Source organism: Somniosus microcephalus, chromosome 16 (genome assembly GCF_052327205.1).
Source record: "Somniosus microcephalus isolate GS21.2 chromosome 16, FLI_Smic_1.0, whole genome shotgun sequence".
Lineage (NCBI taxonomy): Eukaryota > Metazoa > Chordata > Chondrichthyes > Squaliformes > Somniosidae > Somniosus > Somniosus microcephalus.
Window position 1 is genome coordinate 15,178,973 of NC_141002.1, and position 23,533 is coordinate 15,202,505.

General features: G+C 42.1%; 1 protein-coding gene across 1 annotated transcript in view; it reads left to right on the forward strand.

The window, feature by feature from the left end:
- The window catches only part of LOC147105984 (xylosyl- and glucuronyltransferase LARGE1), a 1,047,399-nt gene that overhangs the window by 55,033 nt on the left and 968,833 nt on the right, over positions 1-23,533 (forward strand). The gene's annotated exons all lie outside the window — the stretch shown is intronic.

Consider the following 23,533-nt stretch of genomic DNA (forward strand, 5'->3'; position numbering starts at 1 on the left):
AGCGATACCCGCCAGGATATATAGGCTGTTGGTGTTTGTTGGTTTTAAGCAACCTGTGATAAATCAGCAGCTTGCATTCAGAACGCCATCCATCTTCTTGGCATGAGTAGACCTTTCCCATGCAGGGCAGGCGTATTCAGCAGTGGAATAGCAAAGAGCAAGTGCACTGGTTCGCAATGTTTTCGGGCTTGCTCCCCATCTTGTGTTAGTGAGCTTATTCAGGATGTTGTTTCGTACGCTCACTTTTGCCTTTGTCTTCTCGATGTGGTTCTTGAAGGTGAGGCATCGGTCAAGGGTGACTCCTAAATAGATAGGGTGCTCGCAATGCGTCAGTGTTGCTCCACACCAGGTTACTTTCAGCTGGCGTTTGGCTTCACGGTTTCTGAGGTGGAATGCACAAACTTGCGTCTTTGATGGGTTTGCGCAAAGGTGGTTTTCTTCATAGTAGGATTTTAGTCCCTCCAAGGCCTCAGAAAGCGTTTTCTCCACGGTGTTAAAATCAGTGCTTTGGGCAGTGACACATAAGTCATCAGCATATATAAAACGGCGTGTGACACCGTCTATAGGTTGGTCATTCGTGTAGATGTTGTACAGCAGCGGTGCAAGGACGCTTCCCTGAGGAAGACCATTCTTCTGAATACGCCACCTGCTGCGCTTCCCACCTAGTTCAACATAGAACCGGCGATTCTGAAGGTGTGTAGGTGTGGTTGGGTGTGTGTAGGTGTGGTTGGGTGTGTGTGGGTGTGTGCAGGTGTGTGTAGGTGTGGTTGTGTGTGTGTGGGTGTGTGTAGGTGTGGTTGGGTGTGTGTAGGGTGTGTGTAGGTGTGTGTGGGTGTGTGTGGGTGTGTGTAGGTGTGGTTGGGTGTGTAGGTGTATCGGTGTGTAGGTGTGGTTGGGTGTGTGTAGGTGTGGTTGGGTGTGTGTATGTGTGTGTGGGTGTGTGTAGGTGTGGTTGGGTGTGTGTGGGTGTGTGTGGGTGTGATTGGGTGTGTGTAGGTGTGGTTGGGTGTGTGCAGGTGTGTGTGGGTGTGTGCGGGTGTGGTTGGGTGTGTGTGGGTGTGGTTGGGTGTGTGGGTGTGTGCAGGTGTGGTTGGGTGTGTGTAGGTGTGGTTGGGTGTGTGGGTGTGTGTAGGGTGTGTGTGGGTGTGTGTAGGGTGTGTGTGGGTGTGGTTGGGTGTGGTTGGGTGTGTGTGGGTGTGTGTAGGTGTGGGTGTGTGCAGGTGTGGTTGGGTGTGTGTGGGTGTGTGCAGGTGTGTGTAGGTGTGGTCGGGTGTGTGTAGGTGTGGTCGGGTGTGTGTAGGTGTGGTTGGGTGTGTGTAGGTGTGGTTGGGTGTGTGCAGGTGTGGTTGGGTGTGTGTAGGTGTGGTTGGGTGTGTGTAGGTGTGGTTGGGTGTGTGTGGGTGTGTGTAGGTGTGGTTGGGTGTGTGTAGGTGTGGTTGGGTGTGTGTAGGTGTGGTTGGGTGTGTGTAGGTGTGGTTGGGTGTGTGTAGGTGTGGGTGTGTGTAGGTGTGGGTGTGTGTAGGTGTGGTTGGGTGTGTGTAGGTGTGGTTGGGTGTGTGTAGGTGTGGTTGGGTGTGTGTAGGTGTGGTTGGGTGTGTGTAGGTGTGGTTGGGTGTGTGTGTAGGTGCGGTTGGGTGTGTGCAGGTGCGGTTGGGTGTGTGCAGGTGCGGTTGGGTGTGTGCAGGTGCGGTTGGGTGTGTGTAGGTGTGGTTGGGTGTGTGTGGGTGTGTGTAGGTGTGGTTGGGTGTGTGTAGGTGTGGTTGGGTGTGTGTAGGTGTGGTTGGGTGTGTGTAGGTGTGGTTGGGTGTGTGTAGGTGTGGTTGGGGTGTGGGTGTGTGTGGGTGTGTGTGGGTGTGTGTGGGTGTGTGTGGGTGTGTGTAGGTGTGGTTGGGTGTGTGTAGGTGTGGTTGGGTGTGTGTAGGTGTGGTTGGGTGTGTGTAGGTGTGGTTGGGTGTGTGTAGGTGTGGTTGGGTGTGTGTAGGTGTGGTTGGGTGTGTGTAGGTGTGGTTGGGTGTGTGTGTAGGTGTGGTTGGGTGTGTGTAGGTGTAGTTGGGTGTGTGTAGGTGTGGTTGGGTGTGTGTAGGTGTGGTTGGGTGTGTGTAGGTGTGGTTGGGTGTGTGTAGGTGTGGTTGGGTGTGTGTGTAGGTGTGGTTGGGTGTGTGTAGGTGCGGTTGGGTGTGTGCAGGTGCGGTTGGGTGTGTGTAGGTGCGGTTGGGTGTGTGTGGGTGTGTGTAGGTGTGGTTGGGTGTGTGTAGGTGTGGTTGGGTGTGTGTAGGTGTGGTTGGGTGTGTGTAGGTGTGGTTGGGTGTGTGTAGGTGTGGTTGGGGTGTGGGTGTGTGTGGGTGTGTGCAGGTGTGTGTGGGTGTGTGCAGGTGTGGTTGGGTGTGTGCAGGTGTGGTTGGGTGTGTGCAGGTGTGGTTGGGTGTGTGCAGGTGTGGTTGGGTGTGTGCAGGTGTGGTTGGGTGTGTGCAGGTGTGGTTGGGTGTGTGCAGGTGTGGTTGGGTGTGTGCAGGTGTGGTTGGGGTGTGGGTATGTGTAGGTGTGGTTGGGGTGTGTGGGTGTGTGCAGGTGTGGTTGGGTGTGTGCAGGTGTGGTTGGGCGTGTGCAGGTGTGGTTGGGTGTGTGCGGGTGTGGTTGGGTGTGTGGGTGTGGTTGGGTGTGTGCAGGCGTGGTTGGGTGTGTGCAGGTGTGGTTGGGTGTGTGCAGGTGTGGTTGGGTGTGTGCAGGCGTGGTTGGGTGTGTGTGGGTGTGTGCAGGTGTGGTTGGGTGTGTGGGTGTGGTTGGGTGTGTGCAGGCGTGGTTGGGTGTGTGTGGGTGTGTGCGGGTGTGTGGGTGTGGTTGGGTGTGTGCAGGCGTGGTTGGGTGTGTGCAGGCGTGGTTGGGTGTGTGTGGGTGTGTGCAGGTGTGGTTGGGTGTGTGCAGGTGTGTGTATTTGGTCCTTTCACTGTGCCACCTGCAAATTCTAAAGCAGGGCAAATTGCTTTGAGATACAGATTGGAAATGTTTGAGTCTTAAGCTGGTGAGGATGAGGGGACAGGTACAGTTCACGGTCTGGATGCTGTGCAAGTGTCACCACTCTGGTTAGCTTGAAGCATTGCTTGTGTCTGCTGAGTTGGCGGAACACAGTCTGGGCAGCAGTTGGGATGTTACAATGGACATGGGCATGGGTGGGCTTTGGGTACGAACACGATGAAGCTAAATTGTGACGCCCTAAACAGTCAAGAATGCCACTGATAATCACTACCTGCAGGATATCTGATGCATGTGGAGCTGTACCCCCACGTGAGTCAGAGCCTGTGGGAGTGGGGGAAGAGAATTGTAAAGAAAAATGTATCAAATATGTGATATCAGCGTTACTTTCACTTCGACTTGCATTTATATAGCACCTTTAACATAGTAAAATATCCCGAGGCACTTCACAGGACCGTAATTAGACCAAAAATTGACAGCCAAATATTAGGACAGCCTGGTTAAAGAGGTAGGTTTTAAGGAGTGTCTTAAAGGAGGAGAGAGAGACGGTGAGGTTTCAGGAAGAAATTCCAGAGCTGAGGGCCTAGACGGCTGAAGGCACGGCCGCCAATGGTGGGTGAAGGGGGTGGGGTACACAAGAGGCCAGAGTCGGAGGAACTCAGAGATCACACTCAGTGACGGAGCCTTTTAAGTTAAGTCAGTATTTTCTTGGCCCAATCCCAATCATCCACCCTTTTTACTGCTATTACAGTAAAAGCATTGAAACATTTACTGGTTTCCCCAGGTTCGCAATGTCTGCTACCTCCACAACGGAGAAGGAAAAGTAATGATTGATTATTGACCGTTCTCTGGCGCTTTCCAATCAATAGGAGGCTGTGAGTAACAAAGGCTGATCTAACGTTAGGATGCTCCTTGAAGGGACTTGACTCTACGTCAAGATAACCAACTCTAACCTTGTATCAAGAGGGTTCAGAGGAGGATAGTTACAGGGCTTGAGAGACTCCCCCGAGTTGAGCTTGTTTTCATTGGAGGAAGGAAGATTGCGAGGTGTTAGGAGCCACTTCAGTGCTGCTGCAAATAGGTTTTCGTGCAGTCCTGGAGGAGGATCCTCTGCCGTGTTTGAAACCTACCTGGAGTTGATTTATATGTTTTGAAAGTGGGGCTGAACCCAATGCTTCCTGTAATTTTTTGGGGGGCCGTGCAGCCCCTTTAACGGGCACCGTGGCCCATTCAAAATTGTGCGCATGAATTGTTTTTTCAATTTAAAAACCAGCTCACCAGCTGCGCAGGACCTACAGACACTGCCCGCAGCTTGAAGGGAACATTGGCTGCTCCCACTAATGCTCTCTAAATGTTAAACTTTTGCAGTAGGGTGAGGGAAGCCTGTCTAAGCACACATGCACAGAGCACTGTCCTGGGCTGAGAACCAAAGAGGTTTACAGTCTGTGCTGGCTCTTTGTTAGGACAATGCAAAACGAATCCTATTATTATGAGAATATGAAATGTGAATTATCACAAGAAGAACCAGAGACACAGACTCTGGATTATCACAAGACCAGTGACACAGGCTCTGGATTATCACAAGACCAGAGACACAGGCTCTGGATTATCACAAGACCAGGGACACAGGCCCTGGATTATCACAAGACCAGAGACACTGGCTCTGGATTATCACAAGACCAGAGACACAGACTCTGGATTATCACAAGACCAGGGACCCAGACTCTGGATTATCACAAGACCGGGGACACAGGCTCTGGATTACCACAAGACCAGGGACACAGAATCTGGATTATCACAAGACCAGGGACACAGACTCTGGATTATCACAAGACCAGGGACACAGGCTCTGGATTATCACAAGACCAGAGACACAGGCTCTGGATTATCACAAGACCAGAGACACAGACTCTGGATTATCACAAGAGCAGGGACACAGGCTCTGGATTATCACAAGACCGGGGACACAGACTCTGGATTATCACAAGACCAGAGACACAGACTCTGGATTATCACAAGACCAGAGACACAGACTCTGGATTATCACAAGACCAGAGACACAGACTCTGGATTATCACAAGACCAGAGACACAGACTCTGGATTATCACAAGACCAGGGACACAGAATCTGGATTATCACAAGACCAGAGACACAGACTCTGGATTATCACAAGACCAGGGACACAGACTCTGGATTATCACAAGACCAGGGACACAGAATCTGGATTATCACAAGACCAGAGACACTGGCTCTGGATTATCACAAGACCAGGGACACTGGCTCTGGATTATCACAAGACCAGAGACACAGACTCTGGATTGTCACAAGACCAGGGACACAGGCTCTGGATTATCACAAGACCAGAGACCCAGACTCTGGATTATCACAAGACCAGGGACACAGGCTCTGGATTATCACAAGACCAGGGACACAGAATCTGGATTATCACAAGACCAGAGACACAGACTCTGGATTATCACAAGACCAGAGACACAGACTCTGGATTATCACAAGACCAGGGACACAGACTCTGGATTATCACAAGACCAGGGACACAGAATGTGGATTATCACAAGACCAGGGACACAGGCTCTGGATTATCACAAGACCAGAGACACAGATTCTGGATTATCACAAGACCAGGGACACAGACTCTGGATTATCACAAGACCAGAGACACAGGCTCTGGATTATCCCAAGACCAGAGACACAGACTCTGGATTATCACAAGACCAGGGACACAGACTCTGGATTATCACAAGACCAGAGACACAGACTCTGGATTATCACAAGACCAGGGACACAGAATCTGGATTATCACAAGACCAGGGACACAGAATCTGGATTATCACAAGACCAGGGACACAGACTCTGGATTATCACAAGACCAGGGACACAGAATGTGGATTATCACAAGACCAGGGACACAGGCTCTGGATTATCACAAGACCAGAGACACAGATTCTGGATTATCACAAGACCAGGGACACAGACTCTGGATTATCACAAGACCAGAGACACAGGCTCTGGATTATCACAAGACCAGAGACACAGACTCTGGATTATCACAAGACCAGGGACACAGACTCTGGATTATCACAAGACCAGAGACACAGACTCTGGATTATCACAAGACCAGGGACACAGAATCTGGATTATCACAAGACCAGGGACACAGACTCTGGATTATCACAAGACCAGGGACACAGACTCTGGATTATCACAAGACCAGAGACACAGGCTCTGGATTATCACAAGACCAGGGACACAGACTCTGGATTATCACAAGACCAGAGACCCAGACTCTGGATTATCACAAGACCAGAGACACAGACTCTGGATTATCACAAGACCAGGGACACAGACTCTGGATTATCACAAGACCAGGGACACAGGCTCTGGATTATCACAAGACCAGGGACGCAGGCTCTGGATTATCACAAGACCAGAGACACAGACTCTGGATTATCACAAGACCAGGGACACTGGCTCTGGATTATCACAAGACCAGAGACACAGACTCTGGATTATCACAAGACCAGGGACACAGACTCTGGATTATCACAAGACCAGAGACACTGGCTCTGGATTATCACAAGACCAGAGACCCAGACTCTGGATTATCACAAGACCGGGGACACTGGCTCTGGATTATCACAAGACCAGAGACACAGGCTCTGGATTGTCACAAGACCAGAGACACAGACTCTGGATTATCACAAGACCAGGGACACAGACTCTGGATTATCACAATACCAGGGACACAGGCTCTGGATTATCACAAGACCAGGGACACAGGCTCTGGATTATCACAAGACCAGAGACACAGACTCTGGATTATCACAAGACCAGGGACACTGGCTCTGGATTATCACAAGACCAGAGACACAGACTCTGGATTATCACAAGACCAGGGACACTGGCTCTGGATTATCACAAGACCAGAGACACAGACTCTGGATTATCACAAGACCAGAGACACTGGCTCTGGATTATCACAAAACCAGGGACACAGACTCTGGATTATCACAAGACCAGGGACACAGACTCTGGATTATCACAAGACCAGGGACACAGGCTCTGGATTATCACAAGACCAGAGACACAGACTCTGGATTATCACAAGACCAGAGACACAGACTCTGGATTATCACAAGACCAGAGACACAGACTCTGGATTATCACAAGACCAGGGACACAGACTCTGGATTATCACAAGACCAGAGACACAGGCTCTGGATTATCACAAGACCAGGGACACAGAATCTGGATTATCACAAGACCAGAGACACAGACTCTGGATTATCACAAGACCAGGGACACAGACTCTGGATTATCACAAGACCAGGGACACTGGCTCTGGATTATCACAAGACCAGAGACACAGACTCTGGATTATCACAAGACCAGAGACACTGGCTCTGGATTATCACAAGACCAGAGACACAGGCTCTGGATTATCACAAGACCAGGGACACAGACTCTGGATTATCACAAGACCAGAGACACTGGCTCTGGATTATCACAAGACCAGAGACCCAGACTCTGGATTATCACAAGACCGGGGACACTGGCTCTGGATTATCACAAGACCAGAGACACAGACTCTGGATTATCACAAGACCAGAGACACAGACTCTGGATTATCACAAGACCAGAGACACAGACTCTGGATTATCACAAGACCGGGGACACAGGCTCTGGATTATCACAAGACCAGAGACACAGACTCTGGATTATCACAAGACCAGGGACACAGGCTCTGGATTATCACAAGACCAGAGACACAGACTCTGGATTATCACAAGACCAGAGACACAGACTCTGGATTATCACAAGACCAGGGACCCAGACTCTGGATTATCACAAGACCGGGGACACAGGCTCTGGATTATCACAAGACCAGAGACACAGACTCTGGATTATCACAAGACCAGAGGCACAGGCTCTGGATTATCACAAGACCAGAGACACAGACTCTGGATTATCACAAGACCAGAGACACAGACTCTGGATTATCACAAGACCAGGGACACAGACTCTGGATTATCACAAGACCAGGGACACAGAATCTGGATTATCACAAGACCAGGGACACAGGCTCTGGATTATCACAAGACCAGAGACACAGACTCTGGATTATCACAAGACCAGAGACACAGGCTCTGGATTATCACAAGACCAGGGACACAGACTCTGGATTATCACAAGACCAGGGACACTGGCTCTGGATTATCACAAGACCAGAGACCCAGACTCTGGATTATCACAAGACCAGGGACACAGACTCTGGATTATCACAAGACCAGGGACACAGACTCTGGATTATCACAATACCAGGGACACAGGCTCTGGATTATCACAAGACCAGGGACACAGGCTCTGGATTATCACAAGACCAGAGACACAGACTCTGGATTATCACAAGACCAGGGACACTGGCTCTGGATTATCACAAGACCAGAGACACAGGCTCTGGATTATCACAAGACCAGGGACACTGGCTCTGGATTATCACAAGACCAGAGACACAGACTCTGGATTATCACAAGACCAGAGACACTGGCTCTGGATTATCACAAAACCAGGGACACAGACTCTGGATTATCACAAGACCAGGGACACAGACTCTGGATTATCACAAGACCAGGGACACAGGCTCTGGATTATCACAAGACCAGAGACACAGACTCTGGATTATCACAAGACCAGAGACACAGGCTCTGGATTATCACAAGACCAGGGACACAGACTCTGGATTATCACAAGACCAGGGACACTGGCTCTGGATTATCACAAGACCAGAGACCCAGACTCTGGATTATCACAAGACCAGAGACACAGACTCTGGATTATCACAAGACCAGGGACACTGGCTCTGGATTATCACAAGACCATGGACACAGGCTCTGGATTATCACAAGACCAGGGACACAGGCTCTGGATTATCACAAGACCAGAGACACAGACTCTGGATTATCACAAGACCAGGGACACAGACTCTGGATTATCACAAGACCAGGGACACTGGCTCTGGATTATCACAAGACCAGAGACACAGACTCTGGATTATCACAAGACCAGGGACACAGACTCTGGATTATCACAAGACCAGAGACACAGACTCTGGATTATCTCAAGACCAGAGACACAGACTCTGGATTATCACAAGACCAGAGACACAGACTCTGGATTATCACAAGACCAGAGACACAGACTCTGGATTATCACAAGAAGGACCGGAATGGGGGTGAATTTGGAAGAAATGCTTTCACACAGAGTGATATTAGATGTACAGTATTTTACTGGACTGATAATCCAGAAAACGGGAATTCAAAACCCACCAGGGCACTTTGAGAATTTGCATTCAGCTTTAAAAATTTGTAACTTAAAAAACACATCCTAGTAAAAATTGGATTGTCCTAAAAACCCAACTGGGTTACTAATATTCCTTTATGGAAGGAAGCCTGTGCTTCCCCAGTCTGGTCTATATGTGACTCCAGTCTCACACCAACATGGTTGACTGTTAACTGCCCTCTGACGTGGCCTAGCAAGCCCCTCAGTTCAGTCAAACTGCTACAGAAAATAAAAAGGACCCCCACCACCACCCACCTTCGGGCAACGAGGGATGGGCAATAAATATTGCCCTATCCAACAATGCCCAAATCCCAATAATGAATTAAAGAAAGAATGGGGACTACTTTATCACAGGTGGCTATTGGGGCCGAGACTATAACATCATTTAGAAAGGGAATTGGATAAGTATTTGAAAAATAATATAAAATGTATAGCGAAACATGACTAGAGTGGATAGTTGAAAAGATAGCACTGGCATAATGGACCAAATGGTCACCTTCTGTGCTTTTTTCATGGATCCATAGCTGTGTACTCTTGCTCATTTGGAGTGAGACACACTCATTTTGTTTTAAAAAACGTATCTCACTCTGAATAATAAATATCTCATGTTACGTCAATGGGGTTGCAGTAGATGTCACTCTTGATCATTAATTTCACTCCTGGCATCTTGCTGAAGCCGACGCGCTGTTGTAAGCTTCATCAGATGTTCGAATGCTTGCACTTGGAGGAAGGGGAGGTTTGTGCTGTGCTCACACTGTGGTTGTTACTGGGGAAATTTAGGGCAGAGAAAGCCGGTGTTTTCTCAAGGGATGAAGGTGACATCTAATGGACGGGCCACCAATCTGGCGATGCCAATTCACTGACTCTTCGCTGGGAAAGGGTGCACTGTGCTTTCATGCAGAACCTGTTGAGGGGAACAATAGCCATGGCATATCTTTTGTTTGGGCCTCACTTAGTTATATCTCTGATATTAGCACTGAGAATAATGAAGCCAAGCCTAAGGCTTTGGCCTTCACTCAACGTGAAGATGTGTATTGATGTCCCATTAAGTCTCGTGTAACATCACCCAAACAGTAAATTGGCACAATTTAGAAGAAATTGCGATTGCTTATTCCTAACATAAGACAAGGCCAGTCACCCAATCAATGCCCATCCCTCTAGTACGTTAACTCGCCTGTCTTGGCATCTCATTGTATTCTGAAAAACCCCAGTGTTTTTGCCTCTATTGCCTTGTTTGTAGATTATTCCAAATGCTTAACTATTTATGAAAAAGAACTTTTTCGCAACATCGCTGTTCCAAATTTACTTTTCACTAATTTCCATTTATATCTTCTGTTCTTTCGGTGTACTTTTGAAGTAATTGGGTTTAACTTAAGTGTACATTTAATATTTTATATACTTAGCTGAGTTCCCCCCACCCCCCAATCTCCTAAGTTTTTCTGATGTTGTCTCATAAAGAAAGAATTTGCATTTAGTAACAGAGTCATAACGGCACAGAAGGAGGCCATTCGGCCCATCAAGTCCGTGCCGGCTCTCTGTGGAGCGATCCAATCAGTCCCATTCCCCCGCTCTAATAGAGTATAGCACGTTTTTCATTCGTGGGATGTCTCAGAGTCACAGCCAATGAACTACTTTTGAAGTGGAGTCACTGTTATTATGGAGACAAACACAGCAGCCAGTATGTATACAGGAAGGTTCCAAAAACAGCAATGAGATGAATGATCAATTCATCTCTCTTTGGTGGTGCTGGTGAGGGATGAATGTTGGCCCCTGCTCTATTTCAAAAAATGCCACCTGACTAGACAGACAAGACCTTTAACATCTCATCGGAAAGATGGCAGCTCTGACAATGCAGCACTCCCTCAATTCAACTGAAATGTCAGCCTAGATTATACGCTCACTCCTTTACACTTAAGCTCAGTCTAGTTGCTCTTCTTTGTACTCTATGCAGACCTGCCAAGTCTCGCTTATTAGTGATCTGCCTTGTCCTTTTTGATTATAAATCTCACAGTTCCCTGATCTTAACACTTATGCCTTTCTAATGTACTTGTTGGTTCTCATAACTACTGAATCTGGAAGAGAGGATAAGACATCTGGCATAAACCGACCTGAGAACTTGGTGTATGCACCAAGTAAATACGCAACAGTTGAGGCAAACCCTATCGCTAAGGGAGAGAAAGTGATTGGCTTCCTCAGGCCTCATTTTGTTGCATCATCTCCGAGCTCTACACATGCCACAGGATTGATCGGTTGAGTGGGTTCAGTGCTGGTCATTTACCTCTTGGACCAGGGTTTGAATCCAGCCCAAACCAATAAGATGAAAGCCTCTGTCTAGCTGTAATGATCCTACAAATTTTGGGGAGTCCAAGCCAGCCTCTACTGGGTATAGACAAAATCACTTACAGCACAAAACTGCCCAAATTCAGCACACATTGGTAATTGCCCTCAGAGGCCAGATGATGACTGGTGTGGGAAATAGAAAAATGGCTACACCGGTGGAGTAGGTGGCACTTGTCTGAGCTTGGAGTTGAGATGTATTTTCAGGCTATGGGGGTCTTTACTCTGCATGTAACTGTGCTGTACTTGACCAGGAAGATCTTGATGCTGTCAGTGCTTGCCTGAAGTGGCAAATGTTCCATCCCTCAGCACTAACATCCCTCACCTGGATGAGCTCAAGATTGACAAGGAAAAGGGGGCGGGGGGTGTGGGGGATGGTAATGTTTGGCTCACATCTTGTGGTCTGGGAAGATGCTTGATCTGAGAGTGCACGGACACAAATAACAATATTCAGTGATATGATCAATGATATGATGGGCAGGTCCTCTAATTGGCTGGATGTGAGTAGTGGTGTCCCGCGAGGATCTGTGTTGGGGCCTCAACTATTCACCTTATTTATTAACAACTTAGATGATGGGATAGAAAGTCATATATCCAAATTTGCTGATGACACAAAGATAGGCAGCATTATAGGCAGTGTAGATGAAAGCATAAAATTACAAAGAGATATTAATACATTAAGCAAATGTTCAAAACTGTGGCAAATGGATTTCAATGTAGGCAAATGTGATGTCATTCACTTTGGACCTAAAAAGGATAGAATAGAGTACTTGCTAAACGGTGAAAGGCTAAAAAACAGTGGCGGTCCAAAGAGACTTAGGGGTCCAGGTACATAGATCATTAAAATGTCATAGACAGGTATAGAAAATAACCAAACAGGCTAATGGAATGCTGGCCTTTATATCTCGAGGGCTAGAATACAAGGGGGTAGAAGTTATGCTGCAGCTATACAAAGCTCTAATTAGACCACACCTGGAGCACTGTGAGCAGTTCTGGGCACCACACCTTAGGAAGGATATATTGGCCTTGGAGGGAGTGCAGCGTAGGTTTACCAGAATGATACCCGGACTCCAGGGGTTAAATTACGAGGAGAGATTACACAAATTAGGGTTGCATTCCTTGGAATTTAGAATGTTAAGGGGTGATTTGATCGAAGTTTTCAGGATATTAAGGGGAACAGATAGGGTAGATAGAGAGAAACTATTTCCGCTGGTTAGGGATTCTAGGACTAGGGGGCATAGTCTAAAAATTAGAGCCAGACCTTTCAGGAGTGAAATTAGGAAACACTTCTACACGCACAGGATGATAGAAGTTTGAAACTCTCTACCGCAAACGGCAACTGATGCTGGGTCAATTGTTAATTTTAAATCGGAGATTAATAGATTTTTGCGAACCAAAGGTATTAAGGGATATGGGCCAAAGGCGGGTAAATGGAGTTAGGTCGCAGATCAGCCATGATCTCATTGAATGGCAGAACAGGCTCGAGGGGCTAAATGGCCGACTCCTGTTCCTCTGTTCCTGTATGTTCCTATGGACAACCCTCTCACCCAAACATCCTTCTGAAAAGATTTCAGGGCAGTTCTTCTCCCCCCAAAAATCTTAGTCCTGCAGTGACTTCATCATGAGTGTGCATTCTACTCATAAGAGATGGAAATTTATCTTCCCTCTGTCGTACTGAAAATGTGGTGTGGAACAATAAATATAGAAAGAGGTCACCGTGGAGGGCATTGTGTGAGGTTGGCTAGATGTCATCTACATTCAGGAACATGCTATACACAGCACATGACAGCTAGATTGATGCTGCCGCCAAGAAACATGGAGCGTATTTTGTTTGACAACCATTATGTATGACAAGGTTAGTGCTAGTTGTGATTGTTTTAAGAATATCATTAACCCACAATGCACTGGAAGGGGTTTCGACATATGGAAGCTAAAGTTTAGATTGTAAAATGATAATGGTTCTGTTTGTCACTAACCAAGCAGTGCGGCTATTGACTCTCTACTGGAAGGCTGTGAGATTGGGTTTCCAAGGTCTTTTTTTTCAGTTGAATGATGTTATTGTACTAAAGTTCTAAACTGGGCAAGATAGGTTTGGGTGAAGAAGAGCCATTTGAGCTCATCCTTTCAGATACCATCACTACATTTCCCCATTACAGCATCTCACTGTTTCTTCCATGAGCTCAATGTCCTGTCCAGCCACCATTGCTGGAAAACTGCTCCAGCAGGTCAAATACCATTTGGAGGTGCTATCACCTCGACAGAGATGAGGGATATTTCTCTGACTGTTGCCTTTTCATAAAGTAAGGTTTGACATTGGCTCTGGAGAAGATCGGCTCCCCCTCTGGTCAGTTAGCTAATCTCAGCGAGGACGTCGTGAAGGTGTGACCAATATTCCCAGGCCGCCAAAGTTCCCGCCCATATCATCATCCAATTGCTTATGCTGGACCGACAGCTGAGGACTGGGTTCATTGGCGTTGTCTCACCAAAGCTGCAGAGTATGCCAACATTCACTATCCAAGGCCACAGAAGGTGAGGTCCAGGGGGGTTGTGGAAGTAGACTGCAGCTTGACTCAGTGGCTGGGTAAAAGAAAATAGACCAGAGAAAATGGGCAGGAGGAACAAAAAAAGTCTATTCTGAGCACTGAGTAATTAGTTCCTTGCTCAGTCACTAAAAATAGCAAGATTAGCATTTATCATTTTCATCTGTCGGGACCCATCCTGCATGGATGAGTATAATTAGGACAAGGTTGGCATTTTTTAGGTCAATGGCAACACATTGTTATTCTCTGCACACTTGAAAAAAAAAATCCTGTGCCTAGTCAGGAAGAGTGACAAGTTCAACATTCAGTTCACCTGTATAACGTTAACTCTCGGCTCTCCTGATGGCATGAGCCTCTCCAGTGATTTACTGAGCCAGACAGGGTCCAGGTTCAGTGCTAGCTCTGGCCTCCGCTGATCTCAGTCAATGCTGCTTAGGAAAGCTACAATTATCATCGGTGCCCTGAGTTAGTGAAGAAAAATTGGCCAGGGTTCGCGTTTCTGATAAATTTTACAGATTATTTCAATTTCTTTTCTTTAAAATTTTCTATAAATTTGAAAAACCTAGGTGATGTCCAACACCACCAATGTTGATAAGCAGAAAAATAAGAGACAGTGATTTGGTGTCAATCTTATTTTGAGTCTAAAGGTTATAGAAGGAAGTGAAAACTGAAGGAGGCAAGGAGATCTGTAGTTTTGGTATCCAGGGAAAGACGGAGTTAGAGCAAGAGATTTGAACACATTAAGGTGGAAGAGCATGCTGAATGATATATTTCTAGCTTCAGATGAACTAGAAGGAAGTTCAGAGGAACAGCCATAGTAGGATCAATGAAATAGAGAGTGGTAAGAGAGGATGCATTGGACAAAGGCTCAGCACCATGCCACAGACTGTTAGGGATGAGTGTGCCCAGTACAAGGTGAAGGACAGGTTTTAAAATTCAGCTTCCTGGAATTGTTCGTAGAGGAATACAGATTGCAATAGTTGCTGTCAATGACTGTTCATTGGAGGCGCTCAGAATACTCGCTACACTATTTTAAGGAAGACAATAACCCAATTATTTTACATAGCAGAGGGATTGCATCAGAATTAATTAACACTTTCATTACCAATCTCACAGTAGCACTTTCATTCCTAATCACACATTAACACTTTCATTCCTAATCTCACTTTAACACTTTCATTACCAATCTCATATTAACACTTTCATTACGAATCTCACATTAACACTCACATTCCTAATCTCACCATGACACTTTCTTTACCAATCTCATGTTAACAATTTCATTACTAATCTCACATTAACACTTTAATTCCTAATCTCACATTAACACTAAAATGTTCATTTCTAATCTCACTTTAACACTTTCTTTACCAATCTCACGATAATACTTTCATTACCAATCTCACATTAACACTTTCATTACTAATCTCACATTAACACTTTAATTCCTAATCTCACATTAACACTAAAACTTTCATTTCTAATCTCACTTTAACACTTTCTTTACCAATCTCACGTTAACAATTTCATTACTAATCTGACGTTAACACTTTCATAGCTGAACTCACATTAACACTTTAATTACCAATCTCACGTTAACGCTTTAATTCCTAATATCACATTAACACATTCATTATCAATCTCACAGTAACACTTTCATTATCAATCTCCCATTAACACTTTCATTCCTAATCTCACACTAACACTTTCATTGGTAATCTGACATTAATACTTTCATTACCATATTCACGTTAACACTTTCATGACCAATCTGACGTTTACCCTCACATTAACACTTTCATTCCTAATCTCACATTAACACTTTCATTACTAATCTCACATTAACAAATTCTTTACTAATCTCATGTTAACACTTTCATTACCAATCTCCCAGTAACAATTTCATTACTAACTAATCTCCAATTAACACTTTCATTTCTAATCTCACATTAACACTCACTACCAATCTCACTTTAACACTTTAATTCCAAATGACACATTAACACTTTCATTATCAATCTCACTAACACTTTCATTCCTAATCTCACATTAACACTTTCATTCCTAATCTCACGTTAACACTTTCATTTCCAATCTCACTTTAACACTTTCTTTGCTAACCTCCCATTAACACCTTCATTACTAAGCACACATTAACACTTTCATTACTCATCTCACATTAACACTTTCATTCCAAATCTCACATTAACACTTTCATTGCTGATCTCACGTTAACACTTTCATTCCAAATCTCACGTTAACACTTTCATTACTAATCTCACATTAACACTTTCATTACAGATCTTACATTAACACTTTCTTCACAAATCTCACGTTAACACTTTCATTTCCAATCTCACTTTAACACTTTCTTTGCTAACCTCCCATTAACACCTTCATTACTAAGCACACATTAACACTTTCATTACCAATCTCCCATTAACACTTTCATTCCTAATCTCACACTAACACTTTCATTGGTAATCTCACATTAATATATTCATTACCATACTCATGTTAACACTTTCATGACCAATCTGACGTTTACCCTCACGTTAACACTTTCATTACCAATCTCACTTTAACACTCTCATTCCTAATCTCACTGATACCTTCATTATCGATCTCACATTAACAATTTCATTACTAATCTCACATTAACATTAACACTTTCTTTCATAAAATTACATTAACACTTTCATTGCTGTACTCACATTCACACTTTCATTACCAATGTCACGTTAACGCTTTCATATCAATCTCACTTTAACACTTTCATTACTAATCTCTACATTAACACTTTCATTCATAATCTCACGTTAACACTTTCATTACCAATCTCACTTTAACACTTTCATTCCGAATCTCACATTAACACTAACACTTTCATTCCTAATCTCACGTTATCATTTTCTTTACCAATCTCACATTAACACTAACACTTTCATTAACAATCTCAAGTTAACACTTTCATTACCAATCCCGCGTTAACACATTCATTTCTAATCACACATTAACACTTTCATTACTTTAACACTTTCATTACTAATCTCCCATTAACAATTTCATTACCAATCTCACATTAACTCTTTCGTTTTCAATCTCACATTAACAATTTCATTACTAATGTCACCTTAACACTTTCATTCATAATCTCACATTAACACTTTCATTACAGACCTCACATTAACACTTTCATTACTGATCTCACGTTAACACTTTCTTTCCTAATCTCACATTAACACTTTCATTACCAATCTCACTAATGCTTTCATTTTCAATCTCACATTAACACTTTCATTACCAATCTCACATTAACATTAACACTTTCATTCCTAATCTCACTTTAACACTTTCATTACCAATCTCACGTTAACATTTTCATTACCAATCTGACCTTAACACTTAATTACTAATCTCACATTAACACTTTCATTACTAATCTCACTTTAACACCTTCATTCCTAATCTCACAACAACACTAACACTTTCATTCCCAATCTGACTAACACTTTCATTCCTAATCTCACGTTAACATTTTCATTGCTTATCTCACATTCACACTTTCATTACCAATGTCGTGTTAACACTTTCATTCCTAATCACACATTAAGACTTTCATTACTTTAACACTTTCATTACCAATCTCTCATTGACACTTTCTTTACCAATCTCACGTTAACACTTTCATTCCTAATCTCACGTTAACACTTTCATTACCAATCTCACGTTAACACTTTCATTACCAATCTCACTTGAACACTGTCATTCCTAATATCACATTAACACTAACACTTTAATTCCTAATCTCACTTTAACACTTTCTTTACCAATCTCACGTTAAAAATGTCATTACTAATCTCACGGTAACACTTTCATAGCTGAACTCACAGTAACACTTTCATTACCAATCTCACGTTAACACTTTCATTATCAACCTCACTTTAACACTTTCATTCCTAATCTCACGATAACACTTTATTTACCAATCTGACGTTAACACCTCATTACAAATCTCATATTAGCACTTTCATTACCAATCTCACATTAACACTTTCATTCCTCATCTCACATTAATACTTTCATTATTAATCTCACAGTAACACTTTCATAACCAATCTCACGGTAACACTTTAATTCCCAATCTCCCATTAACACTTTCATTCCTAATCTCACGCTAACACTTTCATTGGTAATCGTATAGGAACTGGGGTTCCTAGCCGAAGAATTGAGATCGACTCAGAAAATCAAAAACAATAAAATTTAATAAACAAACGAAGCTGTACAGGAAACTGTAGGATACAATGCAAATAGGTCTGGTCTGCTTGAAAGCCTCTCTGGAAACTGCTAGAAGGTTCCGAGCTCAACTGCTAGCAGGTTCCGAGCTCAACTGCTAGCAGGTTCCGAGCTCAACTGCTAGCAGGTTCCGAGCTCAACTGCTAGAAGGTTCCGAGCTCTGACGTCATGACGTCATCACGTTCTTCCCGCCGTTGAGATCATGTGACGGACGGCATGACGTCATCACGCGGAGTACAGGAAAGAAGCCCTAGTACAGTTAACAGATACATTAAAGGTGCAGCCCTCAGCTGTACTACATTGCTGTAAAAGAAATTATATACAATTGTCCGTAATCCTCTGATGGTTCCGCCACAATCTCACATTAATACTTTCATTACCGTACTCAGGTTAACACTTTCATGACCAACCTGGCGTTTACCCTCACGTTAACATTTTCATTCCTAATCTCACGTTATCACTATCTTTACAAATCTCACGTTAACAGTAACACTTTCATTACCAATCTCTCTTTAACACTCTCATTCCTGATCTCACTGACACCTTCAATATCGATCGCACATTAATAATTTCATTACTAATCTCACATTAACACTTTCATTACCAATCTCACTAACGCTTTCATTTTCAATCTCACGTTAACACTTTCATTACCAATCCCGCATTAACACATTCATTCCTAATCACAAATTAGCACTTTAATTACTTTAACACTTTCATTACCAGTCTCCCATTAACAATTTCATTACCAATCTCTCTTTAACACTTTCATTACCAATCTCACGTTAACACTCTCATTCCTAATCTCACTGACATCTTCAATATCAATCTCACATTAATAATTTCATTACTAATCTCACATTAGCACGTTCATTACCCAATCTCACTAACACTGTCATTACTAATCTCACATTAACTCTTTCATTACCAATCTCACTAACGCTTTCATTTTCAATCTCACGTTAACACTTTCATTACCAATCTCCCATTAACAATTTCATTACCAATCTCCCATTAACAATTTCATGACCAATCTAACATTAACACTTTCATTTTCAATCTCACGTTAACACTTTAATTCCTAATCTCACATTAACACTTTCATTATCAACCTCACTTTAACACTTTCATTACTAATCTCACAATAACACTTTATTTACCAATCTTACGTTAACACTTTAATTAGCAATCTCACGTTAACACTTTCATTTCCAATCTCACGTTAACACTTTCATTACCAATCTGACGTTAACATTTCATTACCAATCTCACGTTAACACTTTCATTACCAACCTCACAGTAACACTTTCATTACAAATCTCAAAATAACACTTTCATTACCAAGCTCACGTTAACACTTTCATTCTTAATCTCACATTAACACCTTGGTTACCAATCTCATGTTAACTCTTTCATTCCTAATCTCACTTTAACATTTTCTTTACCAATCTCACGTTAACACTTTCATTACTAATCTCCCATTAACAATTTCATTACCAATCTCACGTTAACACTTTCATTTCCAATCTCACTTTAACGCTCTCCTAATCTCACTGACACCTTCATTATCGATCTCACCTTAACAATTTCATTACTAATCTCACTAACACTTTCATTACTAATCTCACATTAACACTTTCATTACCAACCTCACGAATGCTTTCATTCCAAATCACACATTAACACTTTCATTACTTTTACACTTTCATTACCAATCTCCCATAAACAATTTCATTACCAATCTCACATTAACATTGACACTTTCATCCCTAATCTCACTTTAACACTTTCTTTACCAATCTCACGTTAACACTTTCATTACTAATCTCACGTTAACAATTTCTTTACTAATCTCACTTTAACACTTTCATTACTAATCTCACATTAACACTTTCATTACTAATCCTACATTAACACCTTCATTCCTAATCTCACAACACTAACACTTTCATTCCCAATCTGACTAACACTTTCATTCCTAATCTCACGTTAACATTTTCATTGCTTATCTCACATTAACACTTTCATTACCAATCTCACTGACACTTTCTTTACCAATCTCACGTTCACAATTTCATTACTAATCTCACATTCACACTTTCATTACCAATGTCACGTTAACGCTTTCATTATCAATCTCACTTTAACACTTCCATTACTAATCTCACGTTAACACTTTCATTACCAATGTCGTTTTAACACTTTCATTCCTAATCACACATTAAGACTTTCATTACTTTAACACTTTCATTACCAATCTCTCATTGACACTTTCTTTACCAATCTCACGTTAACACTTTCATTCCTAATCTCACGTTAACACTTTCATTAGCAATCTCACATTAACACTTTCATTTCTAATCTCACATTAACATTTTCATTGCTGATCTCACATTATCACTTTCATTACCAATCTCACGTTAACACTTTCATTCCTAATCTCACTTTAACACTTTTTTTTAACCAATCTCACGTTAAAAATGTCATTACTAATCTCACGAAAACACTTTCATAGCTGAACTCACATTAACACTTTCATTACCAATCTCACGTTAACACTTTCATTCCAAATCACACAATAACACTTTCATTACTTTTACACTTTCATTACCAATCTCCCATTAACAATTTCATTACCAATCTCACGTTAACACTTTAATTCCTAATCTCACGTTAACACTTTCATTCCCAATGTCGTGTTAACACTTTCATTCCTAATCACACATTAAGACTTTCATTACTTTAACACTTTCATTACCAATCTCTCATTGACACTTTCTTTACCAATCTCACGTTAACAATTTCATTACTAATCACATTAACACTTTGATAACCAATCACAGTAACACTTTCATTCCTAATCTCACGTTAACACTTTCATTACCAATCTCACATTAACACTTTCATTTCTAATCTCACATTAACATTTTCATTGCTGATCTCACGTTAACACTTTCATTTCTAATCTCACGTTCACAATTTCATTACTAATCTCACATTAACACTTTCATTACCAATGTCACGTTAACGCTTTCATTATCAATCTCACATTATCACTTTCATTAGCAGTCTCAGGTTAACACTTTCTTTACCAATCTCACGTTAAAAATGTCATTACTAATCTCACGGTAACACTTTCATAGCTGAACTCACATTAACACTTTCATTACCAATCTCACGTTAACACTTTCATTATCAATCTCACAGTAACACTTTCATTACCAATCTCCCATTAACAGTTTCATTATCAACTCACTTTATCACTTTCATTCCTAATCTCACAATAACACTTTCATTTTCAATCTCACAGTAACACTTTCTGTACCAATCTCACGGTAACACTTTCATTACCAACCTCCCATTAACACATTCATTACCATACTCACGATAACACTTTCATTCCTAATCTCACGTTATCACTATCTTTACCAATCTCACGTTAACACTCATTCCTAATCTCACTGAAACCTTCATTATAGATCTCACATTAACTATTTCATTACTAATCTCACATTAACACTTTGATTACCAATCTCACATTAACACTTTCATTACCAATCTCACTAACGCTTTCATTTTCAATCTCACGTTAACACTTTCATTACCAATCCCGCGTTAACACATTCATTCCTAATCACACGTTAACATTTTCATTACTTTAACACTTTCATTACCAATCTCACATTAACACTTTTATTACCAATCTCACATAAACACTTTCATTATCAATCTCACGTTAACACATTAATTCCTCATCTCACAATCACACTTTCTTTTCCAATCTCACGTTAACACTTTAATTACCAATCTCATGTTAACACCTTCAGTCCTAATCTCACACTAACACTTTCTTCACCAATCGCACGTTAACACTTTCATTCCTAATCTCACATTAACACTTTCTTCACCAATCGCACGTTAACAATTCCATTACTAATCTCCTGTTAACTCTTTCATTACGAATCTCACTTTAACACTTTCATTACAGATCTCACGTTAACACTTTCATTACAGATCTCACGTTAACACTTTCATTAGCAATCTCACATTAACACTTTAATTGCTAATCTCACACTAATACTTTCATTGCCATAATCACGTTAACACTTTCATGAGCAATCTGAAGTTTACCCTCACGTTAACACTTTCATGCCTAATCTCACGTTAACACTCTGATTACCAATCTCACATTAACACTTTCATTATTAACACTTTCATTACCAATCTCACTAACAATTTCATTACCAATCTCCCATTAACACTTTCATTATCAATCTCACGGTAACACTTTAATTCCTAATCTCACGTTAACACTTTCATCCCTAATCTCACTTTAAGAATTTCTTTACCAATCTCACCTTAAACATTTCATTACTAATCTCACATTAACACTTTCATAGCTGAACTCACGTTAACACTTTCATTACCAATCTCATGTTAACACTTTCATTACCAATCTCACAGTAACACTTTCATTACCAATCTCCCATTAACAGTTTCATTCCTAATCTCACATTAACAATTTCATTACTAATCTCTCTGTAACACTTTCATACCCAATCTCCCATTAACACTCTCATTCCTAATCTCACACTAACACTTTCATTAGTAATCTCACGTTAATACTTTCATTACCATACTCATGTTAACACTTTGATGACCAATCTGACGTTTACCCTCATGTTAACACTTTCATTCCTAATCTCACGTTATCATTTTCTTTACCAAGCTCACGTTAACACTAACACTTTCATTAACAATCTCACGTTAACCATTTCATTACCAATCTCACTTTAACACTCTCATTCCTAATCTCACTGACACCTTCATTATCGATCTCACATTAACAATTTCATTACTAATCTCACATTAACACTTTGATTACCAATCTCACTAATGCTTTCATTTTCAATCTCAAGTTAACACTTTCATTACCAATCCCGCATTAACACATTCATTCATAATCACACATTAACACTTTCATTACTTTAACTCTTTCATTACTAATCTCCCATTAACAATTTCATTACCA